We start from the raw sequence: 23330 nt of genomic DNA, 5'->3' as shown, positions 1-23330 counted from the left end.
TCCCATCCAACTTGACAGAGCTTGAAGACTCAAGGCTGTAATCGCTGCCAAAAGTGCTTCAACAAAGTACTGAGTAAAGGGTCTGAATACTTGTGATATTTAAAAATAATAATAATAATGAATTTGCAAACATAAAAACATGTTTTTGCTTTGTCATTATGAGGTATTGTGTGTAGATTGATGAGGAAATAAAACAATTTAATACATTTTAGAATAAGGCTGTAACGTAACAATATTTGGAAAAAGTCAAGTGGTCGGAATACTTTCCGAATACACTGTACATGCGTGGACAGACTACTCACATACTATTCTCTCTCCCGCTCCCAAGCCTTGACCTCAATGACTGATTAAAGGAAGTGACTTGTTGCCTTGCGTTGTTGAAGGTTTTATCAGCTTACTGTGGGCAAAAAAGCAGAAATATACCGTAAAACACAAGGTGGTAGATTTTCTTCCACTTCCTTGGCCCTCGTTTCTATCCTCAAAAAGTATACTGCATTGCTGTTGTTCATGAAAATAACCGTCACACACTGACTGAATGTCAAGACAGGTGAGTCAAATGTGAAGAACTATTATGAGCCAGTTTTCCAGACAGATTAGGCCTAGCACAGGACTAAGGAATAGGTTTAATCTGTGTCCGGGAAATCGGCCCTATAGAGATAAGAGACAGGAAGATGGTGTTGTCACCTGTAGATGATGGGGTTTGGGTTTCCATTCTTTGGTGGGCAGAGAGGTGGGCTTCTGACCCTCCAGGAAGTAGTCCATCTGGTCACGCATCTCTGTGTTCTGGAGAGGGGTGAAAAGTCACTCATAGAGAGAGGGACCTCTATCCCTCAAAAACATGCACATGCACCACAACACAGATAGCTAGCTGTACAGATAGATAGCTGAGTACGGACCTCAGCTTCCAGAAAATCACCTTCTCCTCTGGATCCCTGATCACTTGATCTCTCTCCTGGATCACTGTCCGTGAGTTCTGCAGCTGTAACACTCACAAAACAGAATACTCGTACAGTGGCAACAAAATTATGTGAACCCTTTGGAGTTACCTGGATTTCTGCAAAATGATCCGATCTAAGTCACAACAGACAAACATAGCGTGCTTAAACAAATAACACAGAAATTGTATTTCTTGTCTGTATTGAATACATCATTTAAACATTCACAGTGTAGGTATCATGACACTAGGCGAGACCCAAATGCAGACACAGGAGGCAGATGGTTAGAGTTTAAGATGTTTAATAAATCCAAAGGGAATAGGCAAGAGAATGGTCGTGGACAGGCAAAGTAGAGATAGAAATAATGGGGGTGCAAAAGAGCAAAATAAATAAATAAATACAGTAGGGAGAGAGGTAGTTGTTTGGGATAAATTATAGATGGGCTATGTACAGGTGCAGTAATCTGTGAGCTGCTCAGACAGCTGGTGCTTAAAGCTAGTGAGGGGGGTAAGTGTTTCCAGTTTCAGAGATTTTTTCAGTTCGTTCCAGTCATTGGCAGCAGAGAATTGGAAGGCGAGGCGGCCAAAGTAAGAATTGGTTTTGGGGGTGACCAGAGAGATATACCTGCTGGAGCGCGTGCTACAGGTGGGTGCTGCTATGGTGACCAGCGAGGTGAGATAAGGGGGGACTAGCAGGGTCTTGTAGATGACCTGGAGTCAGTGGGTTTGGCGACGAGTATGAAGCGAGGGCCAGCCAACGAGAGCGTACAGGTCGCAGTGGTGGGTAGTATATGGGGCTTTGGTGACAAAATGGATGGCACTGTGATAGACTGCATCCAATTTATTGAGGAGGGTATTGGAGGCTATTTTGTAAATGACGTCGCCGAAGTTGAGGATCGGTAGGATGGTCAGGTTTACAAGGGTATGTTTGGCAGCATGAGTGAAGGAGGCTTTGTTGCGAAATAGGAAGCCAATTCTAGATTTAACTTTGGATTGAAGATGTTTGATGTGAGTCTGGAAGGAGAGTTTACAGTCTAACCAGACACCTAGGTATTTGTAGTTGTCCACATATTCTAAGACAGAACCGTCCAGAGTAGTGATGTTGGACGGGCGGGCAGGTGCAGGCAGCGATCTGCATTCAGTTTTACTTGTATTTAAGAGCAATTGGAGGCCATGGAAGGAGAGTTGTATGGCATTGAAGCTCGTCTGGAGGGTTGTTAACACAGAGTCCAAAGAAGGGCCAGAAGTACACCGAATGGTGTTGTCTGCGTAGAGGTGGATCAGAGACTCACCAGTAGCAAGAGCGACATCATTGATGTATACAGAGAAGAGAGTCGGTCCAAGAATTTAACCCTGTGGCACCCCCATAGAGACTGCCAGAGGCACGGACAACAGGCCCTCCGATTTGACACACTGAACTCTATCAGAGAAATAGTTGGTGAACCAGGCGAGGCAATCATTTGAGAAACCAAGGCTATCGAGTCTGTCGATGAGGATGTGGTGATTGACAGAGTCGGAAGCCTTGGCCAGGTCAATGAATACGGCTGCACAGTATTGTTTCTTATCGATGGCGGTTAAGATATCGTTTAGGACCTTGAGCGTGGCTGAGGTGCACCCATGACCAGCTCTGAAACCAGATTGCATAGCAAAGAAGGTATGGTGGGATTTGAAATGGCCGGTAATCTGTTTGTTGACTTGGCTTTCGAAGACATTAGAAAGGCAGGGTAGGATAGATATAGGTCTGTAGCAGTTTGGGTCAAGAGTGTCCCCCCCTTTGAAGAGGGGGATGACCGCAGCTGCTTTCCAATCTTTGGGAATCTCAGACGACACGAAAGAGAGGTTGAACAGGCTAGTAATACAATTGCAACAATTTCGTTTTAGAAAGAAAGGGTCCAGATTGTCTAGCCCGGCTGATTTGTAGGGGTCCAGATTTTGCAGCTCTTTCAGGACATCAGCTGACTGGATTTGGGAGAAGGAGAAATGGGTAAAGCTTGGGCGAGTTGCTGTGGGGGTGCAGTGCTGTTGACCGGGGTAGGGGTAGCCAGGTGGAAAGCATGGCCAGCCGTAGAAAAATGCTTATTGAAATTCTCAATTATAGTGGATTTATCGGTAGTGACAGTTTCCTATTCTCAGTACAGTGGGCAGCTGGGAGGAGTTGTTCTTATTCTCCAAGGACCTTACAGTGTCCCGGAACGTTTTTGAGTTTGTGTTGCAGGAAGCAAATTTCTGCTTGAAAAAGCTAGCCTTGGCTTTTCTAACTGCCTGTGTGTATTGGTTTCTAGCTTCCCTGAAAAGTTGCATATCACGGGGGCTGTTTGATGCTAATGCAGAACGCCATAGGATGTTTTTGTGTTGGTTAAGGGCAGTCAGGTCTGGAGAGAACCAAGGGCTATATCTGTTCCTGGTTCTACATTTCTTGAATGGGGCATGCTTATTTAAGATGGTGAGGAAAAAAACAGGCATCCTCTACTGACGGGATGAGGTCAATGTCCTTCCAGGATACCCCGGCCAGGTCGATTAGAAAGGTCTGCTCGCTGAAGTGTTTCAGGGAGCGTTTGACAGTGATGAGTGGAGGTCGTTTGACCGCTGACCCATTACGGATGCAGGCAATGAGGCAGTGATCGCTGAGATCTTGGTTGAAGACAGCAGAGGTGTATTTAGAGTGCAAGTTGGTTAGGATGATATCTATGAGGGTGCCCGTGTTTACGGCTTTGGGGTGGTACCTGGTAGGTTCATTGATAATTTGTGTGAGATTGAGGGCATCAAGCTTAGATTGTAGGATGGCTGGGGTGTTAAGCATGTTCCAGTTTAGGTCGCCTAGCAGCACGAACTCTGAAGATAGATGGGGGGCAATCAGTTCACATATGGTGTCCAGAGCATAGCTGGGGGCAGAGGGTGGTCTATAGCAGGTGGCAACAGTGAGAGACTTGTTTTTAGATAGGTGGATTTTTAAAAGTAGAAGTTCAAATTGTTTGGGTACAGACCTGGATAGTAGGACAGAACTCTGCAGGCTATCTTTGCAGTATATTGCAACACCGCCCCCTTTGGCCGTTCTATCTAGTCTGAAAATGTTGTAGTTCGGAATGGAGATTTCAAAATTTTTGGTGGTCTTCCTAAGCCAGGATTCAGACACGGCTAGAACGTCCGGGTTGGCAGAGTGTGCTAAAGCAGTGAATAAAACAAGCTTAGGGAGGAGGCTTCTAATGTTAATATGCATGAAACCAAGGCTATTACGGTTACAGAAGTCATCAAAAGAGAGCTCCTCGGGTATAGGAGTGGAGCTAGGCACTGCAGGGCCTGGATTCACCTCTATATCACCAGAGGAACAGAGTAGGATAAGGGTACGGCTAAAAGCTATGAGAATTGGTCGTTTAGAACGTCCGGAACAGAGAGTAAAAGCAGGTTTATGGGGGCGATAAAATAGCTTCAAGGTATAATGTACAGACAAAGGTATGGTAGGATGTGAATACAGTGGAGGTAAACCTAGGTATTGAGTGATCATGAGAGAGATATTGTCTCTAGAAACATAATTGAATCCTGGTGATGTCATTGCATGTGTGGGTGGTGGAACTGAAAGGTTGGATAAGGTATAATGAGCAGGGCTAGAGGCTCTACAGTGAAATAAGCCAATAAACACTAACCAGAACAGCAATGATTGATTGATGCAGAGGGGGGGAATGTAATCAATTTTACAATAAGGCTGTAACGTAACAAAATGTGGAAAAAGTCAAAGGGTCTGAATACTTTCAGAATGCACTGTATGTGCGTGTGTATCTGCCGCATGCGTGTATATGCATCCGAGTGTGTGTGTGTGCTGTTGGATCATGTGGCAGACCTTCCTCTGCTGGCTCTTCAGCATGTCGTCCAGATGATGGATCTTCTCCTTCAGGACAGCCAGCTCCTTCTCCAGCTCCTCAGTTCTCACACCACAACCCAGTGGTTACATAAACAGAATTACCATCATATCTACACTGTGTATGAACTTGCCATATTTATGGGTCCAAATTTTACAGGGAGTATACCGTATCCTTTTTAGTATCTTAAAAAATATGCTGTATACTCTTTTCAAACTTTGGATTTATAAGTATGGCAATTCATGAACGTTGTAGGCTTGAGTAGCAATGTTTCAATGTCTGTTGCTGAGGACTGTATTGTTGTATACTCATGTAGAGTTGTATATGAGATACTATGTGCAGACAGTCTACGTTTCAGTTGTATGACTGATTTGTAGTCATTATGGCGACAGATCCTCCTCACCTCTGCTTTTTCACCTGCCCCCCTCCTTGGCTGCTCTCAGCTGCAGCAGTTCAGCCTCGCTGTCGGCCATTTTGTCCTTCAGGACAACACCTTCCAGCTCCATGCCCCCCAGCAGCCGCTCCAACTCCTCCAACCTCTGACCTCGCTCCTCCGCCTACCCCTCCACTCGCTGCAGGTGCTTCGACTGCTTGTCAAGACGCCGGCTGAACTCACCGCTTTCAGTCTGCAGGGGGAGTTCCCAATTACATCTAGTTACAGTAATGGTCAGGAAATAGTTCAAATTCAATTGTGGACTGGGATGTAATATTATGCAACACATACGCATCATGATGACACTGGAACTAATGACTGTGTTCTGAGATGACACTGAATAACAGTTGAACGAACGAACAAAAACGATAGAGGATGATAGAGAGAGAGGGATGGGGAAAAGAAAGAGGGAGACCGATGAGACAGTAGACAAGTTGAGTAAAAAAAAAAGGATGGGAGATGAAAGAGAGAGAGAGAAAGAGGGGGATGAATATTCTTCATCATCTGGTGAACACTGACCTGCATTCAGTCCTTCTCCTCCTGGTGTCTCTTCTCAGACTCTTTCAGCTGGGCATTCAGGCGCTTGCTCACCTCCCATACTTAGCACTGCCCTCTGAATTCTCCCTGACATGTGCGAGAGAGAAAAAGCAAGCTCAATGAACCTGGACATAGAGTAAACAAACAGATAGAGAGTGCTAGGTGCTGACATACTATTTGCATACCATTTGCAAATAAGTGTTTCCGTAATTGCCTGAGGTAAAAGGTCACCTAAATAGGTTGGTGCGTCAGGTGAATGTCATGTGTCTGTCAGCTGAATACACACTGGTTTTTCCGGTAGAAGATCATATATGTAACAATATATGTATCGTTTTCTTTAACATGACACCTTTTTAGAATGGAGGCCAGTGTAACAGGACACTAGCATACACAGACAGGTCATAGACTTCAGTTACTGTCTGTGTAGATGTTTATTCCCTTAGAATGTATTGTTTTTCCCACTACCTAGGTAATGGATGTCTGGTGTCTTTTTACAGGACGTTATGATGTGCTCCACTGAGCCTGAGATAATGTGGTGGGAAATTGGATATGTTGTGCTAAGGTGTGTGTGTGTGTTGTGTGTGAGATCTCTCGATATATTTGGTCTGTATCACTACAGTCTGCGTGAAACTGAGACCAGCAGCCTTTTCACAGAACAGAGTGATGTGGTGAGGGGACACATACAGTGCCTTGCGAAAGTATTCGGCCCCCTTGAACTTTGCAACCTTTTGCCACATTTCAGGCTTCAAACATAAAGATATAAAACTGTATTTTTTTGTGAAGAATCAACAACAAGTGGGACACAATCATGAAGTGGAACGACATTTATTGGATATTTCAAACTTTTTTAACAAATCAAAAACTGAAAAATTGGGCGTGTAAAATTATTCAGCCCCCTTAAGTTAATACTTTGCAGCGCCACCTTTTGCTGCGATTACAGCTGTAAGTTGCTTGGGGTATGTCTCTATCAGTTTTGCACATCGAGAGACTGAAATTTTTTCCCATTCCTCCTTGCAAAACAGCTCGAGCTCAGTGAGGTTGGATGGAGAGCATTTGTGAACAGCAGTTTTCAGTTCTTTCCACAGATTCTCGATTGGATTCAGGTCTGGACTTTGACTTGGCCATTCTAACACCTGGATATGTTTATTTTTGAACCATTCCATTGTAGATTTTGCTTTATGTTTTGGATCATTGTCTTGTTGGAAGACAAATCTCCGTCCCAGTCTCAGGTCTTTTGCAGACTCCATCAGGTTTTCTTCCAGAATGGTCCTGTATTTGGCTCCATCCATCTTCCCATCAATTTTAACCATCTTCCCTGTCCCTGCTGAAGAAAAGCAGGCCCAAACAATGATGCTGCCACCACCATGTTTGACAGTGGGGATGGTGTGTTCAGCTGTGTTACTTTTACGCCAAACATAACGTTTTGCATTGTTGCCAAAAAGTTCAATTTTGGTTTCATCTGACCAGAGCACCTTCTTCCACATGTTTGGTGTGTCTCCCATGTGGCTTGTGGCAAACTTTAAACGACACTTTTTATGGATATCTTTAAGAAATGGCTTTCTTCTGGCCACTCTTCCATAAAGGCCAGATTTGTGCAATATACGACTGATTGTTGTCCTATGGACAGAGTCTCCCACCTCAGCTGTAGATCTCTGCAGTTCATCCAGAGTGATCATGGGCCTCTTGGCTGCATCTCTGATCAGTCTTCTCCTTGTATGAGCTGAAAGTTTAGAGGGACGGCCAGGTCTTGGTAGATTTGCAGTGGTCTGATACTCCTTCCATTTCAATATTATCGCTTGCACAGTGCTCCTTGGGATGTTTAAAGCTTGGGAAATCTTTTTGTATCCAAATCCGGCTTTAAACTTCTTCACAACAGTATCTCGGACCTGCCTGGTGTGTTCCTTGTTCTTCATGATGCTCTCTGCGCTTTTAACGGACCTCTGAGACTATCACAGTGCAGGTGCATTTATACGGAGACTTGATTACACACAGGTGGATTGTATTTATCATCATTAGTCATTTAGGTCAACATTGGATCATTCAGAGATCCTCACTGAACTTCTGGAGAGAGTTTGCTGCACTGAAAGTAAAGGGGCTGAATAATTTTGCACGCCCAATTTTTCAGTTTTTGATTTGTTAAAAAAGTTTGAAATATCCAATAAATGTCGTTCCACTTCATGATTGTGTCCCACTTGTTGTTGATTCTTCACAAAAAAATACAGTTTTATATCTTTATGTTTGAAGCCTGAAATGTGGCAAAAGGTCGCAAAGTTCAAGGGGGCCGAATACTTTCGCAAGGCATTGTATGCTTTCCTATGACTTGGCAAATACTTTTATAGTTTGAATATAAATGTAATTTTCAGTTCATGTTCAAATTCAAATTCATACTCAAATTGTCTCCACAGTAATTTAATACTTTCTTTATATAAAAAGCACTAATGTGAAACTGATGCAAAAAAAACCCACAACATTTTAGATAACGAAGGTTAGTGGGTGTTGACATGCAAATATGGTCTTACATTTGTGTATGACTCTGTCCCAACAATGTTATGATTGGTGACAATTGTTTGGTTGGTAGGCAGGGTGACTATGTAAACATTGGCTGGAAACTGAGGCAGAGTGAAGGGGTTAGTGGAGTAAAACAGATACAAATACTGACGATGCTGGATTGTTTGCATTTGAGTATTAGAAAGAGCTTGAGATGAGCCTCTGAAGGCCATTTCACACTGCATTGTTCTTAGCCCCAGGCTAGACTGGCCCTGGGCTAGCTTAGCCTGTGTTTACACAAGCATTGTTAACCCTGGCTGGGCTATGATTTAACCCTGGGCTAAGGATTCACACTTGTATTCCAAAGCCTTGGGCTAACGGACAAACAACATGTGAGCAACATTCTCTCTCTTACACGCAACCTATGTTACAAGTAATAAGACATTTATTAACATATTATGTACTGTTTAAGATGTATTTTTATGTGTGACTGATGTTTTGCTTGCTCAAAGTCACACTTGCAAGTTTAAATTGCACTCTGACTGGCCTGTGCAGGGGACCCATCCTCTTCTCGCTGGACCACATTTCTTCTCTCTTAACTCAGTGTTTGCTCGCGCGTGCCATCTCGTGCTTTTGAATTGGATTTGACCCAATCGACTATCAATTACAGAATCCCAAATTATTTATATTTGTCATTGGATGTTTTTCTTTTTTAATACAGTCAGTGATACAGGAGTCAAATCACATAGGGAATCTCATCAGATCAGATGACATCAGCAAGCCAGAGCCATCTGTGGAAAGAGCACAGGTAAAACCAAGATATAAGTGCAAACAGAATGAATGTATCCTTCAACATAAAATTCCAACTAAAACAATGACATGAGCTCTGTCACAATTGATCTCTGCTCAACTCCTCACCTCCTCTCCATTTGCATCCATCTCGAAACCCATTGGAGGAGGTCTAAGGCGAGGAACCTTGGGTCGTCTCCTCCAACGGTGTTTTAGAAGGCGTGATGGTCAGTTCTTGCATCCATAGCTCTGTCTATGAATTTGAGAGTGGTTACATTTCTCCAACCCCATCCCTCAGTTTTTTATCAAACAGGGGCGGGGAGTATACTTCTTATTGTTTCAACTGCTGAATGCCGCTTTAAAAAACAGATAAATGAGCATACTAGTATGTTTAAGCATACATGACTGTTGGCAGTGCTGTGCCATACCTTTAGCTCCCAGGTACAGCAGAGCTGACACACTAAAGATGAAGTTACGGCAGATGTCTTGACCACCCTCTCTGGCTGTTCTCTAGACAGAGGTAGTGCTGGAAGGTGTCCCATGCACTGTTTGTGGCCACGTCACCTCCCTCAGAACCAGTGAAAATCTCCAGGTTCTTACAGTGGTGCATTAGCATAATCTATAGAGAGGGCAGAACAATACAGGAGATGGAATTAAATTTAGTGTGGAGTTGGAAGTCCCGACATAAAATCCTTGTACAATCCATAGACATTGGTAAAATGGTCATCAAAAGCATGGCACTAGAGTTTGAGGAAGGTGGAACGATACATATGTGCCGAGTTGTGATAGGCATAAGATGAGTTGGTGTCCCACTGGTCCAAACTTGAGGTCCTCAGCCTCATTGGTGTAGTGGCCAGGGAGATGAAGTAGAAGCCTGACTCCACCTGCTCAAATGTGTTCCCTCTACACACACTGACCTGTCTCCTGAGAACAATTGGAGTGAGAGAGAGTGAGAGAGAGTGAGAGAGAGAGTGAGAGAGAGTGAGAGAGAGAGAGAGAGAGAGAGAGAGGAAAATAAGATGTCAGGAAATGTCACAGAGTTCAATTGGAGTTTAAATGTTTTAACATTTTAATGTTTCATTCAAGGCAACAGTCTATTTTAAGACTGCTCTGGCTGTATCAAAAGAGGCAACTATGGTTAATCATTTAGCCAAATAGGTGATAACAAGATGTGGGACTGGACTGAGCTGAGCTATAGGGCAATTCCACTGTAACAGAGTGATGCTGATCTCAGATTATGTCAAAAAGAAACAAATTATTTCAGAGTGAAACAAACAATACAAATCTATGCACATGGACTACTTTTAACAATTTGCATCATCGGTTTGTCTGACATGCATTTTAAAGTGAAAAATCTTAGTCTCTGCATCACTCCGTTACCATAGAATTATCCTGTACCTATCCATGCCACTTGTCAGTCAGCATGGCTCAGTACTGAACAGTATGCTGTCAGTTCATGCCCAGCCCAGCTCGTGGAGAACTATCCTCCTATAGGTTCACCTTACCTACACTACTCATATTGTTTAGCAATGACTATCAGATACATTCAATACAGAAACATCTTTCTAACCGATAGACAGCAGCTTTGGTTAAACCACATGGCTAAACAATAGATCGCTATCTAACATTATCTAGTTAGCTTCCTAGCTACCTGACGTTCACCTAGCTTGACTCATCATTAGCCTGCTTTAATAACAACTCTTAAGGATCAGACCCTTTTTTTTTTCAATTTTCGCTTACAATGACATACCCAAATCTAACTGCCTGTAGCTCAGGACCTGAAGCAAGGATATGCATATTCTTGATACCATTTGAAAGGAAACACTTTAACGTTTGTGGAAATAGGAAAATAATGTAGGAGAATATAACCTTTTAGATCTGGTAAAAGATAATACAAAGAAAAAAACCAACCATTTTTTGTACCATCATCTTTGAAATACAAGCGAAAAGGTCAATGTATTATTCCAGCCCAGGTGCAATTTAGATTTTGGCCATTAGCTGACAGCAGTGTATTTGCTAAATTTTTAGACTGATCCAATGAACCATTGCATTTCTGTAAAAAAAATGTTGTATCAAGACTGCCCAAGTGTGCCTAATTTGTTTATTAATAACTTTTCAAGTTCATAATTTTTTAATAACAGAAGACCAAATAACCCCCGACTTCAATAATTGATTAGCTAGCTAGTTGGTTAACTAGTTTCGATAATGAAAAATGATCGAAATTACCTCTCCAATTTTGTCAGCAATCATTCTTCTTCTTCTAGGATATCATGGTGGTCCGCAAACAAATGTTTAAAGTGCATGCCTCCACCTACTGTGGTGGAATGTACACTCAATCATGATCTGCCCAATTCTGTACTACCATGAAAATAAAATTCAAAACCAAATAAATCCCAAATTTCTACCAATCTGTTTTACGGCCTCTACATATGATACATCATGACTGATCCTATATCTCTGAGCATCTCTAGCCTTTCTCTGTACATGGCATCCACCAAATTCTGCACTGTGTTCTCCCCCACAATTACAGCACCTAACCTTAACATTGCTTTCACATTCACCATAATCATGTGTCATGACGTTGGCCTGTGGGTAGGTTTATGACAGTCATAAATACCTCTTCCCCCCTTTTTCCTCTCTCTACCCTACTGATGTTACATTTGCAAACCCCTTGGTTAACATAGAGATTCTGGGAACATCAGAAGGTGGGGGGAAATTAACTATATTCTGGTAATCTGACCAATTGAACATATGCGGTGGTACTTAATGAATATGATGTCAGTCAATGATAAGACGACATCAACTCTACAGTGGAAAGTCTACACATCAGTTATCGGATTCACATGGAATTGTTGTTCAATTTAAATGTTTGAATATTAAATTATTTGTGATGGGATGAAATGTGATTTTAGCTTCTAAAATGTGAGATTTGGGTTTTCATAAGGTTAGGGCTCTGCTCAATCAGTGGCCCGCCCCTGTGAAGAGACAGGGGTTATAAAACTTTTCAGACACACCCTTCTCGCTCCACTATATAAAGCCTTGACGAAAATGTAACCTCCTGTTCCGAGGATGTGAGGATGACGGTCCGATGTCAGAATGGTTCAGATAATAACTACAGAACGAAGCCAACATCAGCGTGAGCTTTGGTTGCGAATGGTATGAACTTTGAACTCTTATTCACTACAGAAGTGTACCTCCTAGCCGTTGAGTTAGCAACAGCAGCTGCAAACGAGGGTTAGGAAGGAACAGACAGAGTATCCCGTCTATCACACAACAACGTTACTACAACGTTTTCCAATTGACATTCTTCAAAGGACTCGGTTTGGCAACACGGCCTTCCATCTACCACCAACCTACTGAAGCACAGCTCAGAGTAAATATTTATTGCATTTTCCTTTTCCAAATGGGCGGTAATTCAGAATGCATAAGATACTGTATTTACGATAGCACAGCTTCTTCCTTTGTTACTCAGTCTTCCCGCTCTTTCACTCAAACCCAGACCCTTTTCTTTTGTGTAACAAGCTGTCATATCTGCTCCGCCCGCTAGGGACATTTTCCTTTATGACGTAATTTGTAATCAAGTTATGATTAATTATGTGTGTGTGTAATTCTGTGTGATTAGTTAGGTATTTAGTAAATACATAATTAAACCCAATTTTGTATTGCTGATTCATCTTGTTAGCCAGGGTTCGCCAGGGTTCAATAATTTACAACTTTCAGATGAGACTGAATTAAGGTGATGATTAATATTGACTGCTATTGATGTAAAATATTACTAGGTCTTTAAGAGTTTATTCGGAAGATAACAGCTCTATAAATATTATTTCGTGGTGCCCCGACTCTCGAGTTAATTACATTTACATGATTAGCTCAATCAGGTAATATTAATTACGGAGAAGTTATTTTATAGGATAGCATGTCATATCACTTAATCCGGCATAGCCAAAGACACGACACATGTTTCCCTCCACACATCTTTTCTGTCCTTTACACTGATCAGCTACATGTCCCATCCTTTGGCATTTAAAACACTGCAGTGCATACAGCTACAACTCTTCACTGTTCATAAGCCAACACAACAGGAGGCCTTTCTTTCTAACTAGATCGGCGGGCTAAAACAGTACCAAAGATTATAGATATACTGACAAGACACATGTTTCTCCGCCCTAACAATGGGAGTCGTTGTCCACAAAGCGGCAAGGCGGGCTGTCTTGCTGCCACCTATCCTTTCTCTCAGCCATCATTCACCTTTCACTGTCCCCTTTCATCTCTGTGGTCAAAAATCCGGTTAGAGCAGTCAAGCTGTGATTGGTCCAAATACCTGACCAATTGCGTTTTTCAGTAGACTGTTACAGGCTATGTTCATTGGCTAGAATTTCCGTTATAAAATTATAGTAAGCAGTTGTGAGAGCAAATGTATTTTGGAGAGCAAACTGAAAAATTGGTGTGACAGGGAGAAAAGACATCCATGATGGGACACATTTCTGTGAGTGCAGTAATTTCTGAGTCTTGACATGTAGTAAGTATTTCTTTAGGCAAACAAACATCTCTGCTTTCTAATTTACTGCGTGTGGAAATTCAGTTCTGCTTGCTCAAAGTCACACTCGCAAGCTCTTAAGTTTAATTTGTGCGCACCACGCTGGCCTGCACTTGTCCTCTGCTCGCTCGACCACAGTTGTTCTCTCTCAACTCAAGGAATAAATAGTATGAATTTACATGCAGAATGCATTGCAGGCATCACAAGCATATGTCAATTAAGTGTCACATTTGTGATTGGACAGTGAGCATTCTAGGAATGTGCAAGTGTGAACACTTCAGACAGTGAACAGAACACTTCAGAATGTGCAAGTGTGAACACTCGCTTAGCTCCGCGCTAAAATCTCCCTTAGCACAGGGCTAAGGAGGCTCTTAGCCCTGGGCTAATTTGCAATGTGAACGCACCTTGAGTGGCTTAGCTACCTTATTGTTGTTATTATTTTGTCTGTTCCCTCAAAGTCTTCAAACAGTACCGAACCTAAAGAGAAAGACACCACACATATAAGAATTTACATCAAAAATACACACACACACACACTAGAAATACTTTGATTGGAATGGAATTGGAGGAAATAGCTGCCGATTTACGGGATCCTTTTTTTGCATTGTTTGTAACTTATTTTGTTCATAATGTTGATGCTACCGCCTCTTATGACCTAAAATAGCTTCTGGATATCAGAATAGTGAATACTCACCTCGAACTGGACAAATAATTTTTCTTTAATGAGTCTAAAGCGAGGAATATAATGCTGGTCCCAGACAAGGTCCAATTCCCTGTCATTCACATGAAGAAAATATGGAAATACAGGGGGCGGAAAATGTGAGAATGTGTCGGCAAGTGGGTAACCCACCTCAACCATTCATTATTTTGACCAACGTGCAATCACTGGAGAATAAACTAGATGAGCTCCATTCAAGACTATCCTACCAACGGGACATTAAAAACTGTAATATCTTGTGTTTCACGAATCATGGCAGAACGACGACACGGATAATATACAGTTGGCTGGGTTTTCCGTGCATCTGCAGGACAAAACAGCTACGTCCGGTAAGACGAGGGGTTGGGGTGAGCAATGTCTAATATTAAGGTAGTCTTGAGATATTGCTTGCCCGAGCTAGAGTATCTCATGATAAGCTGTAGACCACACTATCTACCAAGAGCATTTTCATCTATATTTTTTGTAGCCGTCAATTTACCACCACAAACCGATGCTGGCACTAAAACTGCACTCAATGAGCTGTATAAGGCTATAAGCAAACAAGAAAATGTTCAATCAGAAGCGGTGCTCCTAGTGGCAGGGGACTTTAATGCACGCAAACGTAAATCAGTTTGACCTAATTTCTACCAGCATGTCACATGTGCAACCAGAGGGGGAAAAAACTCTAGACCACCTTTTCTCCACACATAGAGACGCATACAAAGCTCTTCCTCACCCTCCATTTGTTAAATCTGACCATAATTCTATCCCCCTGATTCCTGCTTACAAGCAAAAGCTAAAGCAGGAAGTACCAACGACTCGCTCAATACAGAACTGGTCAGATGATGCGGATGCTACTCTACAGGACTGTTTTGCTAGCATAGACTTGAAAATGTTATGGGATTCATCCAATTGCATTGAGGAGTATACCACCTCAGTCAACGGCTTTATCAATAAGTGCACCGACAACATCGTCCCCACAGTGACCGTACGTACATACTAGAGGTCGACCAATTAATCGGAATGGCCGATTAATTATGGACGTTTTCAAGTTTTCATAACAATCGGTAAATCTGCATTTTTTTCACTGATTATGGCCTATTACATTGCACTCCATGAGGAGACTGCGTGGCAGGCTGACTACCTGTTACGCGAGTGCAGCAAGGAGCCAAGGTAAGTTGCTAGCTAGCATTAAACTTATCTCATAAAAAACAATCAATCTTAACATAATCCCTAGTTAACTACACATGGTTGATGATATTACTAGTTTAACTAGCTTGTCCTGCGTTGCATATAATCGATGCGGTGCCTGTTAATTTATCATCGAATCACAGCCTACTTCGCCAAGCGGGTGATGATTTAACAAGCGCATTCGCGAAAAAAGCACTGTCGTTGCACCAATGTGTACCTAACCATAAACATCATTGCCTTTCTTAAAATCAATGCACAAGTACTGTATGTCACGTATGCAGTTATCGAAAATATATGGGAATATCTGCTCAATCCAAATTTACAACCAACTGATTGCAGCACTACCACAACAATGGAGGAGACAAGTGAAAAAGGGAGAAGGTATGGAACTTGTTTGCCTGCCATATATTAAAGATACACTTTGGATGAAAGGAACTGGCATAAATAGAAAAATATACCAGTTTCATCTGAGGACAAAAATGTTGACAGCTGTGAAAAAACAGGAGAAGATTTTCAATGTACCAATTCCATGGCACATGGTTTATGAACTGGTACAAACAACCACACTTGACACGACACTTTTTATCAATTAAAATGATTATTTAAATTATTGCCATCAACAGAATGCTATATGTATGGGGCATACAACAATCTCAGCTCTGTAGATTTGGTTGTGAAGAGACTGAATCAGTAGATTACTTATTCTGGTATTGCCCCTATGTAGCTTGTTTCTGGTCACAGGTTCAGGAATGGTTAAGGAAATCACAACATGCACTTAAAATTAACCTTACAAATAGCAGTGTTGGGCAATCTGGAAAGCCATAGCCAGTCAAAAGAAGTTCAAATGCATTATATACACACCAAAATATGTTACAGATACTATAAAAATTTCCCACCACTCAGACAGTTAGTGAATACACAGCATCCAGCACATCAATCAATCAATCAAATATATAGACAAAAGCCCTTTTTACGTCAAAATAATAACCACAGTGTTTATAGAGGGTGCAACTGTTCCACAGCTCATGAGCAAATGTCAGTTGGCTTTTCATAGCTGAGCAATAATAGGTTGAAAGAGAGAGTCGAAACAGCAGAACCAGGACAAGGAAGCACATCCATTGAAACTGGTAAAAAAAATATTTGGAAAAACAATTCCACTCCAATTCCCTTTATGGATGGGTGTATCTTTGAATTCGCTGTTGAATGGCCTGCTCCTTCTCCATTTTCGGAACACCATCCCGCTCCCCCAGAGTGATCGATAGTATATTTTAGCTCGCACTGTGATGAGTGTGTTTCTGAGCTCTCAGGTTGATGTAGCGAGTTATGGTCTTCACTGATCTCACTCTCAGTCAGCTCCATCTGTGGCGACTAGGGGCACGACTCGATTGTATACTGATGGTCGTGAGCGCAATCTAGCTGGGCCCTGAGCTCTTTAGTGATGGTCCCGGTGGACCTCTTCTCCACCACAGCACAGGAACACTCTGGCACCCAGGGGTCAGTTCGGCATGCTGTACTAACCGTTCTTTCCTTTTGGTAGAAAACAATTAAGGAATCTATTTGGCTATAGTTATATTCAAGAATCACTGCATATACTTGACATAAACAATAGCCTTAGAAATAACATGGATTTGCATGTACCACCTGCCTCCTGCACAGTCTCCTCCTCCAGGATGAAAACATTTTCAGGGATGAAGATGTCATCCTGAAAACAAGCAAACGTTTTGTTAAGACAACTGAACCCACATATATCAGTTGGCATTAACAATCTACCTGTTGTATGCTTTATCAACACACACACACACACACACACAGCAAATACAGGGACATGTATTTATCAGCAAACATTAGCTATGTCAACTTCAGTCTAGCTAAATGAGGTGGAGCTAACAAAACATTACAAAAACAAATTTGTCAACAAAATGTATTACAGTACTTGTCTATCTGAGGTGGGAGCTAACTACAGTAACTAACGATACCTAATAACAGGGGTACACGGATAAACTGTGTTGCAATTTTAGTTGCAGTTGAGTTGCTTGCTAACCTTATTTGCTGGGGGGTGTTACACAAAACACTTCAGATGCAATTAGCTAGTTACCTTCGACTGGAGTTGCAACAAAGTTGTCCAGTGTCTAACGCTAGCCTAATCAACCACAGTTATGACCGGTTAACGTTACCTCTGGGGCTCCATTGCATTGACTCGCGTGGCCTCCTTCGTTCAGTCGCGTTTGATGATGGTCGGTCGGTGACCCCTACACCATAACCCTCGAAAAGTCCTTCATCGCGAAGTCTGCCTCTGCGAAATGCTGTCTGCAGATCTGCAACCTACTTCTCTATCTATAAACCGACACTATGAGATATCCCGTGTTTACTATTATTTTATACAAAATGTCCAGGGTACGCTGAAAGGCTACATGTTAATATCCATACAATTACAGCGCTATAATACATTTTATATCACCACGCTGTAGGTTATTACTGTGGCCAGGAAAAGCAGAGTATAAGTAAAACTGCTGCCAACGTACCATAAAGCCACAGGTAGCATATCCCCAAAAAACGCTGGCTCAGCGAAATGCAGAAGCTATTTAATACGATTAAACAATTCCCTTTGGCAATCATTTACTGACACCGACCAACGGCAAGAACAAATACAGTAGCATAAGCAAATAATAACTCGGATAGTGCGCCAGTATCTGTGCGTTAGAGATGTCGACGATGAGTATAACGTGTATCGTCGACATCTCTAGCGCACAGATACTGGGGCAAATAAGTAGCTGTCAACGACATATACAGGCGCGTTAATGGCCTACTGTAGTCTACCTGCTATAAAAGAGGAAGTTCCAGGCGAGATATCAGAAGTGTCGTATCAAGTCTCCTTTGATTTTCGAGAAGTGTGTTTGCTCTCGCAGTGTAGTAGCCTAGAATAAAACACTGATGGAGAAGACAGGCTATGTGCACACTTTGTGACCTGTTGCCACAAGAAAAGGTAAACCAGTGAAGAACAAACACCATTGTAAATACAACACATATTTATGCTTATTTATTTTCTCTTTTGTACATGAACCATTTGTACATCGTTACAACACTATATATACATATGACATTTGTAATGTATTTATTCTTTTGAAACTTCTAAATGTTTACTGTTAATATACCAAAGTGAAATAAACAATACAAATTATCTACCTCACTTGCTTTGGCAATGTTAACATATGTTTCCCATGCCAATAAAGCCCCTTGAATTGAATTGTTTCACATTATACTGTGGACAAACAAATTCCCACTACTGCTACAAGAGCAACCTGTTGACAGCGGGTACGTCAGATAACTATCGTCCCGCCCTCGAAACAAGCTAATTGGCGCAGGATACCGGGGAAGGCGGCACCTATTGAACGCACGGTCTTTTCGATATTGGCGGGACATTGCTGCCAATCAATGGTCTAGCGATTACGATTATTTGCGCTTCATAGCTATGTTTGCTATAGGCTACCTGAGTACATTAACCCAGTTTCTTTTCAATAGAATTTTGGGCTATTCTCAAAATAATAAAATAATAGTCTAGAGATAAATTATCATGGATTGATCACCAATGATCATGGATTGATCACAATGAATATCGGAATTAAATATCACAATTGACTACCACAAGAGAAATCTGGCAGCCTAACATATAGGTTTACACTACACAATTATATAAGGTTGCAGTTCCACTGTGTGACTATATAAGATTGATCATGTTGTTTGATGACTGATTTGAGGTGATTTGTGAATTAATGCAACCAAGGATCCATTCGGTTTTTGGTCATGAATGGTAATACAGTGGTTGGAGTGCAGTTTCTCCTGGCCCATAGAAAGACTACTTGCATCATGCCATGGTAATAACTAATTTTCTTTAACAAGATACATTTTCTTCATAGCTCACTGCTCATCTATGACCAAAAACAAGTTATGTTGGATTGTTACAATGTATCAGTGGAAAGTCTTGATGAGGACCCCAACAGTACATTTCTACAGAGCAGAACAAAATTCTGTTTCTCAGACATCAACAATGCATTTAGATGGATATAATCCCCATGTCAGACACTGAAAGATGGAATTGGCATAATGGTTATCAATGCTCATGTCAGTACCATTCGGGATTTGGGTCAAAATCATTTAAATTCACTCAAATCAGTCTCGGAAATCCCAGACCTAGGGCAACAGCGCTATGCAGTGTACAAAACATTAAGAATACCTTCCTAATATTGAGTAATACCCTCCCCCTTGTGCCCTCAGAACAACCTGAATTTGTAAGGGCACAGACTCTACAAGGTGTCAAAAGCATTCCACATGGATGCTGGGCCATGTTGACTCCATTGCTTCCCACAGTTGTGTCAAGTTCGCTAGATGTCCTTAAGGTGGTGGACCATTCTTGATACACACAAGAAACTGTTGTGTGAAAAACGCAGCAGTGTTGCAGTTCTTGACACAAACCGAAGCAACTGGCACCTACTACCATACCCCGTTTAAAGACACTTTAATATTGTGTCTTGCCCATTTGCCCTCTGAATGGCACACATATCCAATCAATCTCTCAATTGTCTCAAGGCTGAAAAATCCTTCTTTAACCGGTCTCCTCCCCTTCATCTAAACTGATTGAAATGGATTTAATAAGTGACATCAATAAGGGATCATAGCTTTCACCTGGTCAGTCTATGTCATGGAAAAAAGCAGGTGTTCATAATGTTTTGTACACTCCGTGTATGTCAGAATGTTAATGTGGGAGGCAACCTGCCTGCATAGGGCAGGGTTCCCCAACTGGCGGCACGCGGCACGAATTTGGCCCATGGGGGATATTATTTAGCCACCCAAGTTCTCTGATCAAAATACTTTTTAGTTGTTGGACATAAGACTGTTAAAACACCAGCAAATCAGCTCCAAATACATTTCCAAAGTATTCCCACATGGAGATATGTGATTGTATACAAATGTAAGCAAGGTTTGAAATGGTTATGTTTTAGTAAAATATATCCGTTTCGGCTTCTTGCGGTCAATTTGCAGTCTACAAATTATTTGTAATTATGTTCCAGGGCCCTGGTTGAATGAAGTTGATGACCCCTGGCCTAGGGAGACTACTCAATTCAGGAAATAGACAAATTCCCAGTGGTGGAAAAATAAACCAATTGTCATACTTGAGCAAAAGTAAAAATACCTTAATAGAAAATGACTCAAGTAAAAGTTAGTCACCCAGTAAAATCACACTTGAGTAAAAGCAAAAGAGGCACTGAGTTTGAAGGTAGACCTTGAAATACATCCACAGGTACACCTCCAATTGACTCAAATGTCAATTTGCCTATCAGAAACTTCTAAAGCCATGACATCATTTTCTGGAATTTTCCAAGCTGTTTAAAGGCACAGTCAACTTAGTATATGTAAACCTCTGACCCACTGGAGTTGTTATACAGTGAATTATAAGTGAAATAATCTGTCTGTAAACAATTGCTGCTAGAGTTACTTGTGTCATGCACAAAGTAGGTGTCCTAACCGACTTTCCAAAACTAGTTTGTTAACAAGAAATTTGTGGAGTGGTTGAAAAATGAGTTTTAATGACTCCAACCTAAGTGTATGTAAACTTCCGACTTCAACTGTAGGTATTCCTCGTCCAGGGCAGTGTGCAGTGGGTTGGCGATGCATCGTCTGTGGACCTATTGGGTCAGTACGCAAATTGAAGTGGGTCTAGGGTGACAGGTAAGGTGGAGGTGATATGATCCTTGACTAGTCTCTCAAAGCACTTCATGATGACAAAAGTGAGTGCTACGGGGCGATAGTCGTTTAGTTCAGTTACCTTTGCCTTCTTGGGTACAAAAACAATGGTGGCCATCTTGAAGCATGTGGGGACAGCAGACTGGGATAGGGAGAGATAATGTCCTTAAACACACCAGCCAGCTGGTCTGTGTATGCTCTGAGGATGCGGCTAGGGATGCCGTCTGGGCTGGCAGCCTAGCGAGGGTTAACACGTTTAAATGTCTTACATCAGCCACAGAGAAGGAGAGACCACAGTCCTTGATCGTGGGCCGCGTTGGTGGCACTGTATTATCCTCAAAGCGGGCAGAGGTGTTTCGATTGTCTGGAAGCAAGACTCCTGTGTCCGTGATGTGGCTGGTTTTTCTTTTGTAGTCCGTGATGGTCTGTAGATCCTGCCACATACGCCTAGTGTCTGAGCCGTTGAATTGCGGCTCCACTGCCTCTATACTGACATTTCGCTTGTTTGATTGCCTTGCAGAGGGAATAACTACATTGTTTGTATTAGGCAATATTCAAAGTCACCTCTCCATGGTTAAATGCGGGGTTTGCGCTTTCAGTTCTGAGTGAATGCCACCATCTATCCACGGTTTCTGGTTAGGGTAGGTTAATAGTCACAGTAGGTACATCTCCTATACACTTCCTTATAAACTCACTCACCGAATCAGCGTAGACGTGTATATTATTCTGAAGCTACCCGGAACATGTCCCAGTCCTCATGATAAAAACAATCTTGAAGCGTGGATTCCAATTGGACAGACCAGCGTTGAATAGTCCTTGTCACGGGTACATCTTGTTTGAGTTTCTGCCTTTAGGAAGGGAGCAGCAAAATGGAGTTGTGGTCAGATTTGCCGAAAGGAGGTCAAGGGGAGGGCCTTGTATGCATCGCGGAATTTAGAGTAGCGGTGATCCAGTGTTTTTCCAGAGCGAGTGCTAGTCATTATGCTGATAAAAATGTACGTAGCCCTGTTCTCAAATTTGCTTTGTTAATATCCCCAGCTACAATAAATGCAGCCTCCGGATATACGGTTTCCAGTTTGCATAAAGTTCATTGAGGGCCGTCGTGGTATCGGCTTGAAGGGGGATATACACGGCTGTGACAATAACCGGGGAGAATTCCTTTGGGAGATAAGGTCGGCATTTGATTGTGAGGAACTCTAGGTCAGGTGAACAAAAGGACTCAAGTTCCTGTATGTTACAATTACACTATGAGTCATTAATCATGAAACATACCCCCACGCCCTTTTTCTTCCCGGAGAGATGTTTATACCTGTCGTCGCAACGCACAAAGAATCCAGGTGGTTGTACCGACTCCGACAGCATATCCCGAGAGAGCCATGTTTCCATGAAACAGAGTTTATTACAATCCCCGATGTCTCTGGAAAGCAACCCTTGCCCTAATTTCATCTACCTTGTTATCTAGAGACTGGACATTAGCAAGTAATATACTTGGAAGTGATGGGTGGTGTGCGCTCCTCTGAAGTCTGACTAGAAGGCCGCTCCGTCTTCCCCTTTCCGGTGGCAGGTAGCCTAGTGGTTAGAGCATTGGGCCAGTAACTGAAGGGTTGCTAGATCGAATCCCCGAGCTGACAAGGTAAAAATCTGTCGTTCTACCACTGAACAATGCAGTTAACCCACTGTTCTTAGGCCATTATTGTAAATAATAATTTGTTCTTAACTGACTTGCCTCGTTAAATAAAGGTTAAATATATTTTTTTTAATTAACACATTTGGGTCAGCCTCTGGAATCCGTTCAAATGCCCTGGGTGTTTCGGACAAAGGATCTGCTTCGGGAAAGTCATAGTGCTGGTAAGTGGGACGTCGCTCTGATATCCAATAGTTCTTCCTGGCTGTATGTAATAACGCTTAAGATTATGTGGGCTAACAATGTAAGAAACAACTCTGCTCCGGTCATTAGACAATTTGAACAAACTGGACTAGGATAGCACCATATCTGTTTTTAGTGGGTTTAGCATATCCCCATGTTTAATTCCAAAAAAGCCACAAATATTATTTTTTTTGGAAGAGGACGAGTACAAAAACAATTAAATTTACTACTTCAGAGTTTAGTGCCTTCCCCCACTGTGTGGGCT

At 42.0% G+C, this 23330-nt stretch overlaps 1 pseudogene; it reads right to left on the bottom strand.

The window, feature by feature from the left end:
- Nucleotides 1-336: 336 nt before the first annotated feature.
- On the bottom strand, nt 337-21641 carry LOC139391965 (tuftelin-like; annotated as a pseudogene).
- Nucleotides 21642-23330: the final 1689 nt, after the last annotated feature.

This window comes from Oncorhynchus clarkii, chromosome 32 (assembly GCF_045791955.1).
Source record: "Oncorhynchus clarkii lewisi isolate Uvic-CL-2024 chromosome 32, UVic_Ocla_1.0, whole genome shotgun sequence".
Lineage (NCBI taxonomy): Eukaryota > Metazoa > Chordata > Actinopteri > Salmoniformes > Salmonidae > Oncorhynchus > Oncorhynchus clarkii.
Note: the sequence above shows the minus strand (reverse complement) of the source record. Positions and strands in the feature narration are given on the sequence as shown.